The 19,552-nt window shown below is 45.7% G+C and overlaps 1 pseudogene; it reads right to left on the reverse strand.

Annotated features, from left to right (window-relative positions):
* Window positions 1-344: 344 nt before the first annotated feature.
* The window catches only part of LOC123076322 (subtilisin-like protease SBT5.6), a 21,941-nt pseudogene continuing 2,733 nt past the window's right edge, over window positions 345-19,552 (reverse strand).

Consider the following 19,552-nt stretch of genomic DNA (forward strand, 5'->3'; position numbering starts at 1 on the left):
CATTCACGAAAGCACGCGGACTGTGTCGTGTTTGCGTGAACCACCGCTGCCGGTCATACACCTGTAACGCCGCCGGGTTTGGACAATGGGTGTGGTTGGCATGCAGGCCACGGGCGCCGGTGAAGACTGACGGTGGTGCACGCACGGTGTGGATAAGGATGCCGATGCGCGCAGCCATTGGCATCCCGAGACTCCATAACGGGACACGAACCCACCATCCTTTTGGCGTATAGCACATGCACAACGACGGAGTAGTTTTGACTCGTGACTTCGATAGATTTCACAATAGTTTTGTACGTGTTCATCTATTCTTCAAATTGGCCAGTAATGGCAAGAACGAACGATCACGCGACGAGAACAACGACGGGGCTCCTCACAGCATGGACTCCGTCGCTCCACGTGTACGAGCCTGCAAGATATTTCCTCTTCATACGCCGACTTTTCTTCCCGGTCGCGGCGATCTTTATCGTGAAGGTCTTCTTCTCTCCGGTGCGTGCGAAGGCGAGGCTCGTCGGCGAGACCTTCACGGAGAAGCCCATGGGCTCGACCACGGCGACGCTGTAATGCGCCCCGTGCTCGCCGACGTTGGTCACCGTCCGGTGCACGGTGGTGGACCCGTTGAGGCCGTGGATGGCGACGGAAGGGTAGTTGAGCTCGTGCGGACGCGGCGGGCTCGCCGGGCACGGGAACGAGCGGTCGAGCTGCGCGCCGCCGCTGGCGCAGGCGTAGAGGAGGTAGTCCTGGAAGGACGCGTCGTACACCAGGCCCGGGTCCATCGCGTGCTTGGGCCTGATGTGGCCCGAGCCGTAGTCCATGGGCCCCGCCGCCGTTCCGTCAGCGTTCGTTATTGGGCCGCCTTCCGCGTTGTTGGTCGTTGCTGTAAAAACCATACACAAAGAGATCACGTGGGCCCACTTCCACCACCATTCTCAATCAATGTAAAGAAAAGCAGAACTTGGCCCTATGGCATGCAAATCGCGTTGCCGAAGCAGGCATTACCGGTGGTCATGATGGCTGATCGGATTGCCGCAGCGCTCCACTCGGGGTGGGCACACTTGAGGAGGACGGCGATGGCGGAGACGTGCGGGCACGACATGGATGTCCCCGAGATGATGTTGTACTTCACCACGCGATTGTCGCCGTCAAGCTTTGTCGGCGACGACGCCTCGCTCCACGCCGCCAGGATGTTCAGGCCTGGCGCCGTCACGTCAGGCTGCATGCACACATTCATTATTAGCACAGATGCTACAGTAGTAACTAAAGACATATCCATCTAGAGAAGATGCAAATACCTTGAGAATGCTGGGCTCGAGGACGTTGGGGCCACGCGACGAGAACTGCGCCATCACCGGCGACGGTTTGACGTCCACGACTGTCCTCGAGCGCTCCAGGTAAGCGGCTGGGTTCGTGCTGTAGTTAATGTATAGTTGAGGATGGTGTCGACGTCGGCCATGGAGACTGCCGTTCCCGGGAGCACGTGCGCGTCGACGGGCACCTCGCTGCCGTACATCGGCGGGTTGCCGAGCACAATCGCCGCGCCGCCCGCCCGCTTCACCTCCAGGCCTTTGCCCAAGGCCGCTCCCCCTCAAGCACACCACGATTTTGCTCGCACCTTCTGCGGCGACAGTGAATTTGGCAGGCATTGGCTGCGTCCAAACACAAAATTTGAACCTTGTTCGATTAGCAAGTGTGTCCGCTGAGTGATAGTGAGTGCTAATGTTGTCTACTCTTTTAGGTCACTACTTTACAGTGATCTAAAATGTCTTACAAAAGTTTACAGAGAGAGTACTTGGTAACGTTGGCGAGAGTGCCAGGAACCACGGCGTGTGCTGCATAAACCATTCGATACGTCCTGTTCGCCGGCAGTTGATATGGTGTTACCGTTTGTCCCTGATATGAAAGTACGGTAAATCACGCGTCAGTCCATTTTAATTAAAATAAAAAACAAGGATAACGTGCGTTAAATGACATGAATTTTCTTAGGCGTTTACCATGATCACCATGCCATTACCAAGCCTGATGGGCGAGTTGAAAGAGCGGTCGATGCTGCTGGCGCCGACCGTGAGTACCCACGGCGCAAGGTTCGACACAGTGGCCGGCGCGGGGCCAGAGTTCCCACCGCTGCACACGACAACCAGGCCGCGCCTGGCGGCGTGCAGCGCGCCGACGGCGATGCCGTCGTCCGGTAGCTGATAAGTAAATAGGCAGTTTTTTGATTAAATTAATTCATGAATAAATCATGAGCATGACATGAACAGCATTGATAACACACTGATTACGATCTAACAGAGCATGTACTACGCACATAGTAGAAACACCTACGCATATCGTTAGTACTGCTACAACAGAAAGAAATACGAGAGGGATAAGCGATGTATACCCTCCAATCGGCCACGCGGCGGCGGTGGCGGTGGCAGCAGCCGCGGCATCCTCGGCGGCCTTCTTGTCGGCCTCGGCCTTCTCAACGGCGGCACGGTCGGCGTCGGTCGACATGGTGATGACGAAGATGGTGCGAACGTAGATGAACAGAAGCGAGCAGTCGCGTAGTCGCTACCCAAAAACCTAATCGCCCCTCTCCCGTACAGGATCCGGAGAGGCGGGGTTTCGGAGGCCTCCTCTCCCGTCAACCGTGTACGCAGTGAACGGGGTGGAGTCGCCGGCGGCAGCAGCAGCAGAGGAACGACGTGGGCGTGGAGGCGGAGATGGAGATGCGTTCTGTTTTCGCGGCGGCTAGGGTTGGCAGCGCCCCACATATATATGTGCGGCCGCGCGTGGAGAGACGTGGGCTGAACCCACGTCCAAGTCGGTAGCCCATGATTCGACGTCTCGGATCGTGGCCCTACCTGTCAAAGACTCTCCGTTCCTGACCGGCAAAAAGAGGCGCATAGGAGTGAGCTCGGCTCGGCTCAATCCGGCAACCCGCGGCGCGTCGTGGCGAGGCGTGGCGTGACGAGGCGAGCGGAGGAGGAGGAGTGCGCGAGGGCTTCTTTTCTTCTCAAGCTCCAATAGCATGAGGGAGAGAATCCCTTATAAACCACTCCACTCTCCTTCCACTAGCGGTATGGGACTAAACTTCCCACCACCTTGTCATGCCACCTACATGGGCCCTTAGAGTTTAAATCTGAAATTGTCATATGGGCTCTAGGCCCATCTCATATTTCAACAATCCCCCACCAGATCTCAGGGGCCCACTTGTCCTTTGTTCCAAATGCTGTTTTGATATACCAGCATCTCAGTGGAGACCGATTAAGGTTGAGCTCCACCTATACCAAGTAGTTACACTCCTTCACAACTGAACAATGGACTATGCCTTGAATTGTCAGTTTGGCGTCAAGAAGTTTCACCACAAGTCTCACTGATACGAGGCTGCCGAAGGCCGACCCCTTGGGTGGAGCATATTAGTCACACTCCTGGCCTGTTCATGAGCTTGCTAGAGATCACCCCAATCTCATAGACTGTGACCAGCAGTCGGCCTCATATAGGTGTGTTCCTCCAAAGATCGCTCTGTCGGATAGCATCTTTCTTATACATATAAGCCTTGGAACACATTAAGACAGTAGTCATCCTTCCATACAGTTTCCGAGAGTATTGCATCTCCAACGGAGTGGGTTAGTAAAGTTACTCTCCTCAGTTCACCACTGGCTTGTTTTTCCCAGGTCCTACTTCACGGGATCTCCGATCACATAGGTTGGGTTACTATCATGGCAACTCATGTGGGTCTCATACCCATCTCCCTTGATGCGCTATCTATCACAACACGTGATAGCCCTTTAGTAAAGGGATCTGCCAGATTCTTAGCCGTTTGAATATAATCCAACGCTATCACTCCGGAGTTCCTCAATTTTCTGACAGCTTTCAATCTCATTCTTATGTGTTTGTTGGACTTCATGTTGTCCTTTGAACTCTTCACCTTGACAATAATTGTTTGATTGTCGCAGTTCATAAAGATGGTCAGAACCGGCTTCTCAACCACTAGCAAGTCCATCAACAGATCTCGAAGCCATTCCGTTTCGCCACCCGATGTGTCTAATGCTGTTAATTCTGCTTCCATTGTCGATCTTGTTAAGATCGTTTGCTTGCAAGACTTCCAGGAAACAGCACCACCTCCAAGAGTAAACATATACCCAGTTGTGGCCTTCATCTCATCAGCATCAGAGATCCAATTCGCATCACTATACCCTTCAAGTACCGACGGGTATCCGGTATAGTGAAGTCCATAGTTCATAGTACCTTTCAGATAGCGCATAACTCTCTCAAGAGCACGCCAATGTACATCTTCCGGTTTGGAAACAAATCGGCTCAGTTTGCTAATAGCAAATGCGATGTCAGGCCTCGTTGCGCTCGCTAGATACCGGAGTGAACCAACAATCTGAGAGTATCTCAATTGATCTATAGCTGTGCCTTTAGACTTTCGAATCAGCACACTAGAATCATATGGTGTTTGAGATGGTTTGCAGTCCGAATATCCAAAGCGACACAACACCTTCTCAACATAATGGGATTGCAGAAGTGTAATCCCACCATCATCATCTCTCAATAGCTTGATGTTCAAGATAACATCAGCCACTCCAAGGTCCTTCATCTCAAAGTTCTGAGATAGGAAAGACTTAACCTCCTCGATCAACTTGAGATTAGTTCCAAATATCAGTATGTCATCAACATACAAACACAGTATAACTCCTTCGCCCGCACCATAGCGATAGTATACACATTTGTCGGCCTCATTAACAACAAAGCCAACATATGTCAACGTTTCATTAAACTTGTCATGCCATTGTTTAGGCGCTTGTCTCAGGCCATACAAAGATTTCACCAACTTACACACCTTTCCTTCCTGACCATCTATCACAAAGCCATCAGGCTGTTGCATATAGATTTCCTCCTTTAGCTCTCCGTTCAGGAAAGCCGTCTTAACATCCATCTGATGAATGAGAAGACCATGTGAGGCCGCCAACGAGAGTAATACTCGAATGGTGGTCAGTCTGGCCACAAGTGAATAAGTGTCGAAGAAATCTTCTTCTTCTTTCTGGGCGTAGCCCTTGGCCACAAGCCTAGCCTTGTACTTTTCTATCGTACCGTCGGGCCTAAGCTTCTTCTTGAACACCCACTTGCATCTCAATGGTTTGCAACCATAAGGACGTTCAGTAAGCTCCCAAGTCCCGTTAGCCATGATGGAATCCATCTCGCTATGGACCGCATCCTTCAAGTAGTCAGCTTCTGGAGATGCATACGCTTCTGAAATAGAAGTGGGATTATCCTCCACGAGGTATATGAAGAAATCATCACCAAAGGTCTTTACAGTCCTTTGTCTCTTGTCCCCACCAAGGGTTCCTCATTATCCTCCTCAGGATTTTCATCATGGGTTTGTTTATAATATTCCATCGGAATGGCAGGTTCAGGAGTCTCCTCAGATTCCTATCTAGAAGTGCTTTGTACATCTCTCATGGGGAAAATGTCGTCAAAGAATGTAGCATCCTTAGACTCCATAATTGTACCGACCTTCATGTCAGGTACCTCAGATTTCACTACTAGAAATCTATAGGCAACACTATTCATAACGTAGCCCAAATTAACACAGTCCACAGTCTTTGGTCCAAGCTTACGCTTTTTGGGGATCGGCACATTAACTTTCGCCAAGCAGCCCCAAGTACGTAAGTACCAGAGTGTTGTCCTTCTCTTGGTCCACTTCTCATAAGGAGTGATCTCGTTATCCTTTGTCGGAACTTTATTCAGGACATGACATGATGTCATTATAGCCTCCCCCCACCATGCCTTGGATAAACCCGACGTATCTAACATGGCGCTAACCAAATCAGTTAGAGTACGGTTCTTCCGCTCGGCAACCCCGTTAGACTGGGGTGAGTAGGGAGGCGTCCTCTCGTGAATAATACCGTGTTCCGCACAAAAGGCATCAAACTCTTTCGAGAAGTACTCTCCACCATGATCTGACCGGACTCGTTTAATTTTCTTTTCAAGTTGATTCTCAACTTCTACCTTATAGATTTTAAAGTAGTGTAGAGCCTCATCTTTAGTATTTAACAGATACACATAGCAATATCTAGTGGAATCATCTATCAAAGTCATGAAATATTTCCTTCCACCTTTAGTCAACACACCATTCATCTCACAAAGATCAGAATGTATGAGTTCCAGTGGCGCCAAGTGTCTCTCCTCTGCTGCCTTGTGAGGCTTGCGAGGTTGCTTAGATTGCACACACGAATGGCACTTAGAACCTTTGGCTATAGTAAAACTCGGGATTAAATTCGATTTTGCTAGCCGCGTCATAACGCCGAAACTAATGTGACAAAGACGTGAATGCCAGACTTCAGATTCATTAACACTCAAATGAATATTGTTCACGACTTTATTACGTAGATCTGCAAGAGAAAGGCGGAACATGCCTCCGCATTCATAACCCTTTCCAATAAATAGTCCATATTTCGTAATAACTAATTTATTAGACTCGAATACCAACTTAAACCCTTCTCTACATAGAAGGGAGCCACTAACGAGGTTCTTCTTGATGGCGGGGACATGCTGCACGTTCTTCAGCTGCACGATCCTTCCCGAAGTAAACTTCAGATTGACCGTGCCAACACCAAGAATAGAAGCACTCGCGCCATTCCCCATCAGTACGGACTCGTGACCTGTGGCCTGGTAAGAAGAAAACAATGAAATGTCAGCACACACATGAACACCTGCACCTGTGTCGACCCACCAATCGGTGGACGTCCAAACTGAAAATACAGCAAATAAATTACCGTACCCAGATGCACCACTCTCATTGTTGCTCACAATCATATTGACAGACTTGGAGTCCTGCCCTGGCTTCTTGTACTTGTTTGGGCACTTGTTGGCCCAATGTTCAACCGAACCACAAGTAAAGCAGCCCTCATCCTTCTTGTTCTTCTTGAAGGTCTTCTTACCCTTCTTCTTAAAGTCGGCATTCTGTTGGACACCGTTCTTTCCCTTGGGCTTGTGGGAATTGGAGTTCTTCTGATGCACCATATTGGCCACAGAAGTTCCTTCGACCCTTTTTCCGTGCGAGTCCTTTGCCCTTGAATTCTGCTCAACACTCAGATGGCCAATGACATCCTCCACAGAGAATTCACGCCTCTGATGTTTTAGAGTGGTGGCAAAGTTCCTCCAGGAATTGGGGAGCTTAGCGATTATGCAGCCCGCGACAAACTTGCCCGGTAACTCGCACTTAAGAAGCTCAAGCTCCTTAACAATGCATATTATCTCATGAGCCTGCTTCAATACAGGACGGTTTTCAACCATCTTGTAATCGTGGAACTGCTCTATAATATACATCTCGCTCCCTGCATCAGCCGCCCCGAACTTAGATTCGAGCGCCTCCCACAAGTCCTTGGCAGACCGCACATGCAAATATGCGTCAACCAGCTTATCTCCAATCACGCTCAAAACTGCCCCGAGGAACACGACAGTGGCCTCCTTGAACGCCTTCTCCTGTTCAGGAGCGATCGTTCCTGTGGGAGTCACACCGGCGACCCAGAACACGTTCATGGCCGTGAGCCATAAGGTGGTTTTAGTCTGCCAACGCTTAAAGTACGTCCCCGTAAACGGGGACGGTTTCAGTGCAGCAGCAAAACCAGAATTCGAAAAACTCCTGCACAAATTAGGTTTTTGGATTGATAAGTAAATAGGCAGTTTTTCGATTAAATTAATCCATGAATAACTCATGAGCATGACATGGACAACATTGATAACACACTGATTACGATCTAACAGAGCATGTACTACGCACATAGTAGAAACATCTACACATATCGCTAGTACTGCTACAACAGAAAGAAACACGAGAGGGATAAGCGATGTATACCCTCCAATCGGCCACGCGGCGGCGGCGGTGGTGGCAGCAGCCGCGGCATCCTCGGCGGCCTTCTTAGCGGCGGCACGGTCGGCGTCGGTCGACATGGTGATGACAAAGGTGATGCGGACGTAGATGAACAGAAGCGAGCAGTCGCGTAGTCGCTACCCAAAAACCTAATCGCCCCTCTCTCGTACAGGATCCGGAGAGGCGGGGTTTCGAAGGCCTGCTCTCCCGTCAACCGTGTACGCGGTGAACGGGATGGAGTCGCCGGCGGCAGCAGCAGGAGAGGAACGACGTGGGCGTGGAGGCGGAGATGGAGATGCGTTCTGTTTTCGCGGCGGCTAGGGTTGGCAGCGCCCCACATATATATGTGCGGCCGCGCGTGGAGAGACGTGGGCTGAACCTCAAAGACTCTCCGTTCCTGACCGGCAAAAGAGGCGCATAGGAGTGAGCTCGGCTTGGCTCAATCCCGCGGCGCGGCGCGTCGTGGCGAGGCGAGCGGAGGAGGAGGAGTGCGCGAGGGCTTCTTTTCTTCTCAAGCTCCAATAGCATGAGGGAGAGAATCCCTTATAAACCACTCAAACTCTCCTTCCACTAGCGGTATGGGACTAAACTTCCCACCACCTTGTCATGCCACCTACATGGACCCTTAGAGATTAAATCTGAAATTGTCATATGGGCTCTAGGCCCATCTCATATTTCAACAATCCCCTGTGGCTGCTTTCCGGAGGACACGATGGAGACGCTCATCACGTCGACACCGTCGCCGACCGCATCGTCCATGGCCGCGAGCATGTCGGCGTCGAAGCATGTGTTCTCGATGCTGGGGTTGGGCCCCGGTATGGGCCAGCACACCTTGTAGATGGCGAGGCGGGCGAGCGGCGCCCCACCCGAGGCCGTGCCGGCCGCGAACCCCCCGAGCGCCGCCACGCCTGGCACGGCGCGGCCCGCGACGGTGGACGCGGTGTGGGTGCCGTGGCCGTCGTGGTCGCGTGGCGAGCGGCACGCGTTCGTGGTGTTCAGCCTGCCGTGCTGGGCCTCGTAGGCCTTGAGGTAGTACCGCGCGCCGATGACCTTCCTGCGTGCCGGTGTACGTATGAACTGTAATCTGTACTACTTCTCTATCTCTACTACTTAAAAATAACATAAACTTCCCATTTCACATTTCTTCTCACCATCCTTTCGTCAAACCTTTCATGTATATAATAATCAATCATCTTAATTTACTTACCTTCTAAACCAATTACAATTTAATTTACTTAACAAACTTTTAATTAAAATATAAGGTAATTCATGGTCAGAATTCGATGACCATTTATTTAGACAATCGCATTATTATTGACAGGCAAATCACAAGCTAACATATTAGAATATTTATATCCCGTTGCAACGCACGGATTTTTTTTTTGAAATTACACACGGACATTGTTCTAGTCTCTCTAAAAATGCGTATGGAGACAAGCACAGTGACGAATATCCAGGTTAACAATCATCTGATTTGGCCTATTCTTACAACAGTTGAGTAAACAAATTTGCATAATATCACATCGATTTTCTACAACTATCGAGGGAGTAAAATCTCACGCTGTCAGGCTGACAGGGATCTCGTTTTGCACGGAGTGCGAGGAAAAGGCGTCACGGGGTTCTACCTTGGGCCAGTTCTTTAGTCACCTGCCCACATAATCAGCAGTCCAGTTCTTTTTTTGTAATTCCAGCCTGAGATTGTTGTATGAGTTTTTTTTATTTTTTGCGGGGAGATTGTTGTATTAGTTGTACGCTGAAATGTCCGTAACACCTCTAAATTGAAACTGAGTATTGTATTGCTAACACTAGGTTATTTTAGACAGTTTCATATCTCATATGAACATGAAAGCGAGTTGCAAATATCATAAAATGTATATATGCATTTTAATTACAACATCCATATTCATACTAAGTCAACTTGCAACATACAATTTTTTCACTATATTTGCAAATATCATAAAGTGTATATACGCTTCTGCGATTTTGATTCCTTGGACCGTGATTCTTCAGAATCGACCGAAAAGAACTGGCCCCTAATCTGCTGCATAAAGAGAAAACTACTCTATGACAGACTGTTTGTGTTTGTACGTCTGCTACTGCTAACAGTGCTAAGCCATGCAGGCAGAGATTACAAAACAAGCTATGCACTGCAGTGAGTCGAGAAGTCGCCAAGCTGGAGTCTTGCGCCCGAGCTGGCCTGCCATCTCGGGTTTTAGTTCGGACGTGCCCGGTCTGGTCCCGGTTAAAGCGTGCAGGCAGCCACTAAACCGTAGGCGGAATAAATTCACCCAGCTAACCCTTTTATGTAGCGCCGACCTATTAAGTAGCACCTAACCGACAGGCGCTACACTCCTGGCCAGTGTGGCACCCTGGGGCCAGACCGGGCCTCACCCCTGGTTGTGCGGCGCCTTGGTGAAAGGAGCTGCACTACCTTGTGCAACACCTAGATGAAATGAGCTGCACAATCACTTATGCATTTGTTTAAGTCTTATTGAAAAAAATGATTCACACACATATTACATACTGTATTTGCAGTTTCTGCAGATTAAAAGAGTGTAGCGCCTAACGCTCAGGCACTACAGCAGACAGTGTAGCGCCTAGCACTCAGGTGCTACACTGCCACTTAGCATTTTCAGTTTATCTTTTGTTCTATCTTGTGCAAATATTCATGTTATGCATTTCAGTTTATCTTTTGTTCTATCTGCAGAGGTTCCTACAGACAATGAGAGCGACACAGGTTGCGTTGATAGTGTGGTCAAGCATTCTGATAATTCTTGGTTATAGCCAGTTGTGGGCAATATGTTCGAGGTACAACAAAGTACCACTTCTCATTTAGCTGACGTTCTAGTTTTTTCAGTCCAAAAGTTAAACATTTATTTCTTGGCTCATGTCAGAATCTCAGTCTGTTAAAAATCTTATACTGAACCTGACTGATTATTTGCTTGAATTTTAGCAATTAGCATGCCATTTTAACATGTGTTCATACAGTGTACCAAATATGCAATTATGGATATTTTGTTGTTGCTTTTTTGTTATACTATCCTGGTCCCTCCGGCCCTCCATTGCCGTCCACTTTGTGTCCCCATCAGTTTGAATAATGGGGGTCACTTTACGTAAAGCGTAATATGCCGATGTGTTAAACAAAGAGTGGGCAAAAATATTCAAAAGTCATTGGAACATAGTAACTACTACCTTCGTCCTGGTTTATAAGTCCCTTTTGTATTTTATATGCCAAATTTTGACTAGAGATTTAACTAACAAAATATTAATGCATGTCGTTGGTTTGTATTTAAACATAGTTTTCAATTTAATTATTTTTTATGATGTGCACTAACATTTTGTTAGTAAAATTTAAAGTCAAAATTTGGCACAGAATAAAAGGGGGCCAATAAACCAGGACGGAGGTAGTACCTTCGCATCTAAGACAAGAATAAGAACATTAACAGTATGCCGATTGTGCAGCTCCTTTCACCTAGGCGCTGCACAACGAGGGGTGGGGCCCGGTCTGGCCCTGGGTGCCACGCTGGCCAGGAGTGTAGCGCCTGTCAGTCAGGCGCTACTCAGTGTAGTGCTGTGCCGGCCTGTCAAGCGCTACACAAAAAAGTTAGCTGGTGAATTTTTTTCGTCCACTGTGAAGTTTGTGAAATAGATGCGCCTCGAGGCCAGTTTTGTCCATTTTACCGTGTGTGTGGTGGTTCTCGTTTGGTCATCAGTCAGTCGTCACTGTCTTGTCATCTCAATCGTAGGTCGATGCACTGCATGTATGTCTGCCTTTTGTTTTGTAAGTTGCCTTAGTTCGATATTGTTATGATTTTTAGTTAGACGGAGTGATCGATCGATATGGTCACACGATAGAAGACGGACGGCAAGAGGCCGTCCGTATGTCCCCTGTTTCCAGCAAGAATCAGACTACTATGTTAGTTGGGAGAACCTGAGGCTTCTTAGAGCTCAGCCACTCTCGGCCGTCGGATAGGGTGGTTTGATCGGATCTGGGCCGTCGGATCGACCCCTGGAACGACCTCGCTCATCGGATCGAAGAGGCACTCCTGTAGGAATGAATAGTTTCACCTCGACCGTGCCACCGCACGTAAATAGCTTGCCCCTTGGAGGGCATTTTCGTCATTTCACATGTGGCTATATATTGCAACATCTCCTGTGGAAACCTAGCCGCCGCCCTGCTCCTCCCGCACTCGCTCCTCCATCGCCCCTCCTCTTCCTCCCGCACTCGCGCCGCCCCACTCCCCATCGCACAGCCATCGCCCCCGCGCTTCCGCCCCTCCTCCCTGTTCCTCTCCCGTCGCCAAGCTCGCCGCCACCACTGCAGTTCCCATCGAGGTCGCCTCTCGCCATCACCGGGAGGAGAGTGACCAGGATCTCGTGCTGAGGTGAGATGCCATCGCATGGGGAAGAGGCACCCGGAGCTGGTCCGGGGCTCGCCAAGGCTCCATGGTGGCCGCTCATTCCCCTGGTGCCCCCGCCCCATCTCCTCTCACACTTCTCGTCACCGAGCTCGAGCTGCAGAGGCGTGCCGCTACACGGATGGACGAGAGGATCTTAGGTCGGCCCACCCCCTCACCTTTTCTTGCTTATACGTCGCCACCTGTGAGAGCCAGGAAGATGAGGAGGAGGCAGTGAAGGACATGGTTCCCTTTGTTTACCCGTCGTTCGTTGATTTGGAATCTCGTTTGGTTGCAGGTCCCCTCGTTCTTCCAGTCTTTCCGCCGGATCTACTGATGCACTCGTCGATCTCTAGGTATTTGTCTATTTTCTCCTGTTCTTGGTGATTGGATGATGCTAATCCCTATTTTTCCCTTCCTATACCTGCAGTTGGTCCTCTGTGGCTCAATCCCCTGGTCGATGCCTCCTTCGATCTCTGCCTGCTCGTCTCCGTTTACTGATCTGCAGGTCAACCCTTCTTCTCCCCATCCTTTATGCTCCCCTTCTTTTCCAGAGCTAGGTACACGGTTGTATGGTGATATGCTGGTTGTGCATAGGCTGGCGAATAAGATCCTTCTATTTCTTGTCTTGTTTCTGATACAACCAAAAGGATCATTCACTTTGTGCACTAGTTTTTTGTGTGGTTGCCTTGCCTTTTGTCCCTTCCTGGTAGGGCCGAAACTTGTTCCTTTGTGCATGGAATGTTCATGTTTTTTGTTCTTTTGTGTATGGATAAGAGTATTTGGGGCTTGGCTTAATTAGGAAGGAAATTCTATGTGGATAAATCGTTACTCGGCCAGTTCTGTTGTTGGCCTCATGTTAGATAAATTTCAGGCTTCGTATTCGCTTTATGAGCTTGGAGATGGTCACATGTTCAGTTTTTTACTTTCTGCACTGCTCGATAAATCAATGACTTTTGATTCAATATCTGGCCTAGGTAGCTATTCATCTTGCATCAATTTGTGTGTAGCCAAAGAATGTTGGTTCCATCCATCTTGAGTAGGTTTTCTTGAGCTCAGTAATTAATTTTTATGGAAAGTGTGTTTTGCCGAGTAATAATTATATAGGCTAATGCATGTCCCAATTTAGGATTACTGTTACAATTACACCATTTGCGGTGTTCCTGGATTCTGATGATGTAGTTTCAGAATATCCTTCTTTTAGTCTGATAAAAGGGGATTTTTCGTTTGTACGTTAGCAAGGTGTCTGAAGATATATATCTCGGCAAAAGATACAAAAAGGGTCGTCATACAGGGAATGGGAACACGATAAGATTGACTGGTAGATTACTTTGCTTCAGTTTAGGAGGTTCTGATGTGGTGGTCTTGATGTAACTGGAGTATTCAGTGTGAAGTTTGTGGTCTGCACCTCTTTTTTTTCTTAAGAGAACACCTATATTTTTTATATCTAAAGAGTTACTGTGACTACCATGGGACTTGAGTATTCGGTCCGTGTACTTCCAAGGTCTACATCTTAACATGAACCAAGCACTAGGACTGACATGTAACTTGAGTATTCAGTCTGTGCAAGGAAATGTGATGCTTGGTCTGAAGCCAATAACAATCTTTCTACATGTAAGAAGTTGAGGTAATATATTTGTTTCCATTGGGAAAAGGAATTCTATTGTTCTTGTGGATATATGTTATGTATTCTGTCAAAGCATGTGCGTCTGTAAACTTTGTTTTTTTAGTATAGCATGGTTGGGACTGAGGTTCAGAGTTTTGTTTGTGTCTAGGTATATATGTACAGGCTTATTTTAGTACCATGTTCTATTTCTCCCCATCTGTAGTGCAACATTATTGATATTTGTGCGTAGACATGGTATTTTTTCCCCTTAGGTTTCTTCGGCGATTGTATTTTTATGCTCTGCTTATTTGTGCTGCTATGTAATATTCATGTCAATGCCTACTAGGTACATACTTACCTTGTGCATTTGTTGGTCATGTCTTAAAATCAAGACTGTATTGTATATTCTTCTAACAAACTAAGTGGTAGGATGGTTCGATAGTCCACAATATGAATCTTTTAAATTATAACCGAGTTTTAGTACACCACGTCGATTAACCTGTGTCCGAGGCGAACATGCGAATGTACACCACGTCAATTAACCTGCGCCCGAGTAGAACATGAGAATGATACTCGATATGGTCCCACTTATTTTGGTTCACAAAATGCAGTAGGTAAGGAATTCATTTATTTTAGTTCCTGAATAGATTACTATTTGTAGTGTTAGTGCAAGGCAAGTATGTAGTTGTCGCCCAGGCGAAGGCGAGAAGAAGGGTGCATCATCTGGGGTCATGTATCCGGCTACAGTTCTTACCATAAGTATGACGCAATGAGGTGATTACTGTTATTCTGCCAGTCGACGTCGCTTCCATTGAAAATGTACCCATGTTTATTGTCTGATATAATTTTTCCCCTTGTGTCCATGGTTTTCAGGTCTGAACCATCTGTTCCTGTTATTGCCCCAGTGAGTGCGGGCAAGAAAGGCAGGAAGAAGTAATCCCATCCCTTCGGTTAGGTATTTATCTTCTCTGTTCTACCTTGCTTTGATGTGCATGTTACTATTTCCTTGCTTTCATGTGTATTGATTGTTCTACTTCATTTGTCCTCTGTTATTATTTTACCTTGTATCAAATCATGGAGTGCTTTGGGCCCTCGCATGATGTGCACCATCCTTTGGAGTGCTTTTGGGCCCATGCATGTACTTGCCAATAGATTTGACTTTATTGCCTTGCCTTGATACAATGGTACTATAGATTTGACTCAGGCAATAAATTGTGGGATTCAGAAACAGTGTGCAGTATAATTGTATCAAATCTATTGGCATTTGTCATTATGCTTATTGATATATATCCTCCCCCCCTGAACTATTATTACAGCTGCTCTTGGCCAGGGCCGCAATGTACGTAGAGGTGTTCAATAGAGGGGTCATTCTGCCGCCCTAGAGCATCAGGAAGAGGAACAACAGGACCGGGCCGCCCTACACTGTTTAACATTCAGTTTTGTTTTCTCAGTTCTTTCTAGAAGATGACATGAGGCCCCACCCTACACTGGCATACCCAGGCAGGACTGTATCCTTCCACTTGACATTTCCTTCTCAGTTTTGTATGTTTAACATTTAGAGCCGTGGTTACTATGTAAACTGAGATGTGGAGATTGCAGTATTGATCTTAGTTCAGTTTATTCTATTATGTGGCCTCACTTTGTTATCCATGATTTCCCTCATTAGATTGATTTAACACATGTTCATTACTAGATTATAGTCTACTTCATTTCTAAGTGATACTTGATTTCTTAGCATTGTTCATTGCCTCGAGCCATGTCTGATACTGAATTTGACCATGATCCTCTTGCAGTAATTATGACTTATTTGCTCATTATTATAATGTTTCTTTTCACATATTGCTAGCTCCTTAGGTGTAATGTTGTTTAAAAGATTTGTCATGGAGCTCCTTTGCTCCTGTTCTTGGTGTAGATAAACCAAAACTGCTCCTTTTAGGCCACCCAAGAGTGTGAAATGACCAACATTGTAATTAGCATATGTGGACATATATGCTACAATTCTCCCAACTATTTTTCAATGATAACTCTTGCTCCAAATTTTGCTTTTCGAGAGGTGGTTGAGGCAGATATTGTTGTGTTGTGGCAGTGCACACTACGGTGCCGGGTTGCATAGGGGCAATGCCCTTTCTTAGTATTCAAATAGCATGTGCTAATTGAGTTCTCACTTTTTATTGCCTACTCATGGATGTAAGAATGTGGAAATGATGGCCAAGTAGCAGGTTGGCATTATCCCATGAATTATAGGAAATGGGGTTGTGGTTTTACCATCTCCACAACCAATGTGTTTGACTTTTGCTCTCTATGTTTATGTTCTTGGTGCCAAACTTACTGTCAGCTAATTAACTTTTGTAATCTCTTGACTGGTAAAAACATTGGCGACTACACTTTAGTATGTATAAATCTGTTAATTTACAATGCTAAACACATATGTGACTTACCGTTTAATTACTTCTAGCCCAACTTATGGCTTGGTCTAAATGGTAGTAATACTGATGGTACATACCAAGGTTGCCGGTGACCGGACGCGACCATCGCTGCCGATCCCCGCTATTTTTTATATTAGATGCTCTCCTGCTTTAGCTAAATCAGATAGAGACTTTAAGCATATTTAGTTTTACGGGTCGTAAATCTGTACTGGTCTATTCTGAAAAATGGCCTGCCAGATAGCTTCTGCCACTTTTCGTTATATTCAGGGGTAAATTAATTTGTACTCGTACAACTTACTTCATAATGCAATCCAGACTCTGTCAATCTTATTTCATGAATAATGATTTGTCTTCGGTTATTTTGTTCAAATACCCTCAACCCAAGATGTATCTGCGTAATCTTACATTCAGAATTCAAAAGCTTATTGTTGAATTTGGCCACTACATTCTGCTGTTTGTTTAGCTTCTCAGTGTGCGACTAATGATCTGATGCATCTTGGGGCGACCCCCTCCTCATTGTCAGTGTATTTTGCTTGTGTCAGTATACTCTGCATAAGATATTTGTGTGGATCGTCTTATATGAATTTATGCAGCAGCACTAACTCTTGTGTCTGGCCTGCAGTGTTTGGATGGTTTCTTCTTGTGGAAGCTAGGAAAATCCTTTGAACTTTTGGACTATGCTCTGCGAGGTGTCTCTGTTTGAGAGGATACAATGGGATTGCTCCATATGCTAGGTAGTTATTCTTTTCTTTCATTGTCTATATGTACACCAGTAGCCTGTTGTTGATCCTGCATAGCTGTTTCATAATTTGTTTTATACGTGCTCGTATGGACAAATTAATGGGTCTGATAGTGATTATTCTTTCGGGTATGATAGTGACTGTACTTTGTTTGTGTGTTGTGATTCGGTGATTTGTTAGTTATTTCTTCATCACCACAGGATGTTTGTTGTTTATTCTTCTTACCCGCGTCGGTATTCCGTTTGTTGTTTATACTCAAAAGATATATAAGACAAGCCCTGTTAGTAAGCAGAGGCAATCTAACCAGGCTGGAGTATACACTAAAAATATACCTAACCAGGCCAGGCAATCTTTTTTGTCGTATGCAATGCATGTGTACCTATCTTTGTCTGTCATCCTTGCCTTACTAAGTTTGATGTATTTCAACATGCTCTGCTTCTGGATGGGGACTATATGATGATAGTTTTGTTATAAAGGTGAGATGTCACCACCATGTTTCAGTGGCTCATATCTGCCTGTACTCATTAGGCAGAACTTGTGTTGCAGTTTTTGTTCCGCGCTTCTCCAAATTCTCTCCTGGCCATCGTATATTTCTCCTACATAACTAGCCCGGTGCCATGTTAGTAGCTAAATCAAAACTTTTTAAATGCTTGTGTAGAAAAATGTGTTTGGAGAAGCTCATTTATCTTTCAGTTACTCTGTATGAAGTGTTTCTATTTGGTTTTGGTTACCGATGATGTCTAATTCTCCAGGCTTTTAAAAATGATGGTTCTGCTCAACCTGCTCATACTAACCAACAATAACAACTCAGTTGTATCCAGCATTTCCTATTCATTGGTTACAACAATTGACTTGTGTGTAGGATTCTTCCAATATATATTATGGGATAAATAATGGTTGGGCGATGCTATTAGTTGTTCATGAAAACTTCAAGGATTATTTCCGATATTATTTTATTGTTAACGAGTCATGCCAGTAAGCTTTCTGTGTTTGTTTGCCGTCAGGAGCAATGGGGCAATGCACACTTACCTGTGTATACTGCTACCTGGTTATTGTTGGTCTTTGTATAAAGGCCTTGCTATCATTATGTATGGTCCTTCTTTAATAATGTGTATTATAAATGGTATTTCGACCTGTCGAATGTATTCCTAATCTTGGTCTATAGAACTGCCTTTTTGAACTTGATGTCTCAGTTGTACTGGACCAAAAGCGCGCGGAGGGAGCTCTTCTACGCTATGCTGGCGATAGGAACAGGGAAAATTCAGTCCATGTTGCCACCAATGAACAAGGTAAACGCGAGCTGTCGGTCACTTATAAATTCTGTACTTTTGTAGTGTCGATCTAGGGTTCTTGTGAGTAAATCTTACTGTTCCTTGGTCCGTGTATAAAAATACTGCTCGTTTTTTCAGTAGTAGCTGCAGTTCTATTGTTGTGAGAGTCTCATGGTCCATTAGAATCACTAGTAGAAAAGGGGGCTTTTGTCCCGGTTGGTAAGGGCCTTTAGTCCTGGTTTTTGAACCGGGACTAAAGGGTCGTTACTAATGCCTCCTCCCTTTAGTCCCGGTTCTTACACGAACCGGGACTAAAGGCCGTCCACGTGGACGCAGCCTGGAGCTCCACCTTTAGTCCCGGTTGGTGTTACCAACCGGGACTAAAGGAAATTTTATGATATTTTTTTTTGAAATTTTTTTTGCGAATTTTTTTTATTTTTTTTTTATTTTCAAATTTTTGAATTATTTTAACCTCTAATCTCTAATCACCACCCCTCATCACTGCTCAATTTATCCTCTAATCTCTAATCACCCCTCATCATTCCAAATCATCTAACTTCCCGGACGGTCACCCATCCTCTCACTACTCCAGCCTGAGCACGCTTAACTTCCGGGTTCTATTCTCCCTCGTTTCCAAGTCTGCACTTGTTGGCTTTCTGACAATAGTAAGATGTCAATTCTATTAACCCTCAGGAATTTAGCTTGAGCATGAAGTGACACATTTCACTGTTTGAGTTTGAAACTATTGTTTTAAAAACAATAATTATTTAGTAACACTAATATTTCTGGAATAATTAGTTTGACCACTGTTTGACCACAGTTTGACCAGATTTGACCAAAATTCAAAAAAAATTGAAATAATTATTTAGTAACACTAATATTCTAGAATAATTAGTTTGACCATTGTTTGACCACAGTTTGACCACAATTTGAATTTTTTTGAATTTTTTTGCCTCTCCAGATCTTAAAAGCCCCGTATCTTTTTTTCTGTTAGGTTTTTGAGGATTTTGAAAATGTTTAACGGGGTTCCCCCGATTAAATCCGGATGTAACTTTTCGAGTAGATGATTTTTCATATAAAAAACTTTTTCATCCGAGTTCGTATGCAAAAGTTATGCCCATTTTAAGAAATTCCAGAGAGATTTTGCAAATAAAGTCAAAATTCATATTTGTTAATTTTCCCAACAACTAGACCACATATCACATGGGAAACTTATTTTATTTTATTTTTTTGACATTTCCATCATTTTCTTTT

This window comes from Triticum aestivum, chromosome 3D (assembly GCF_018294505.1).
Source record: "Triticum aestivum cultivar Chinese Spring chromosome 3D, IWGSC CS RefSeq v2.1, whole genome shotgun sequence".
NCBI lineage: Eukaryota > Viridiplantae > Streptophyta > Magnoliopsida > Poales > Poaceae > Triticum > Triticum aestivum.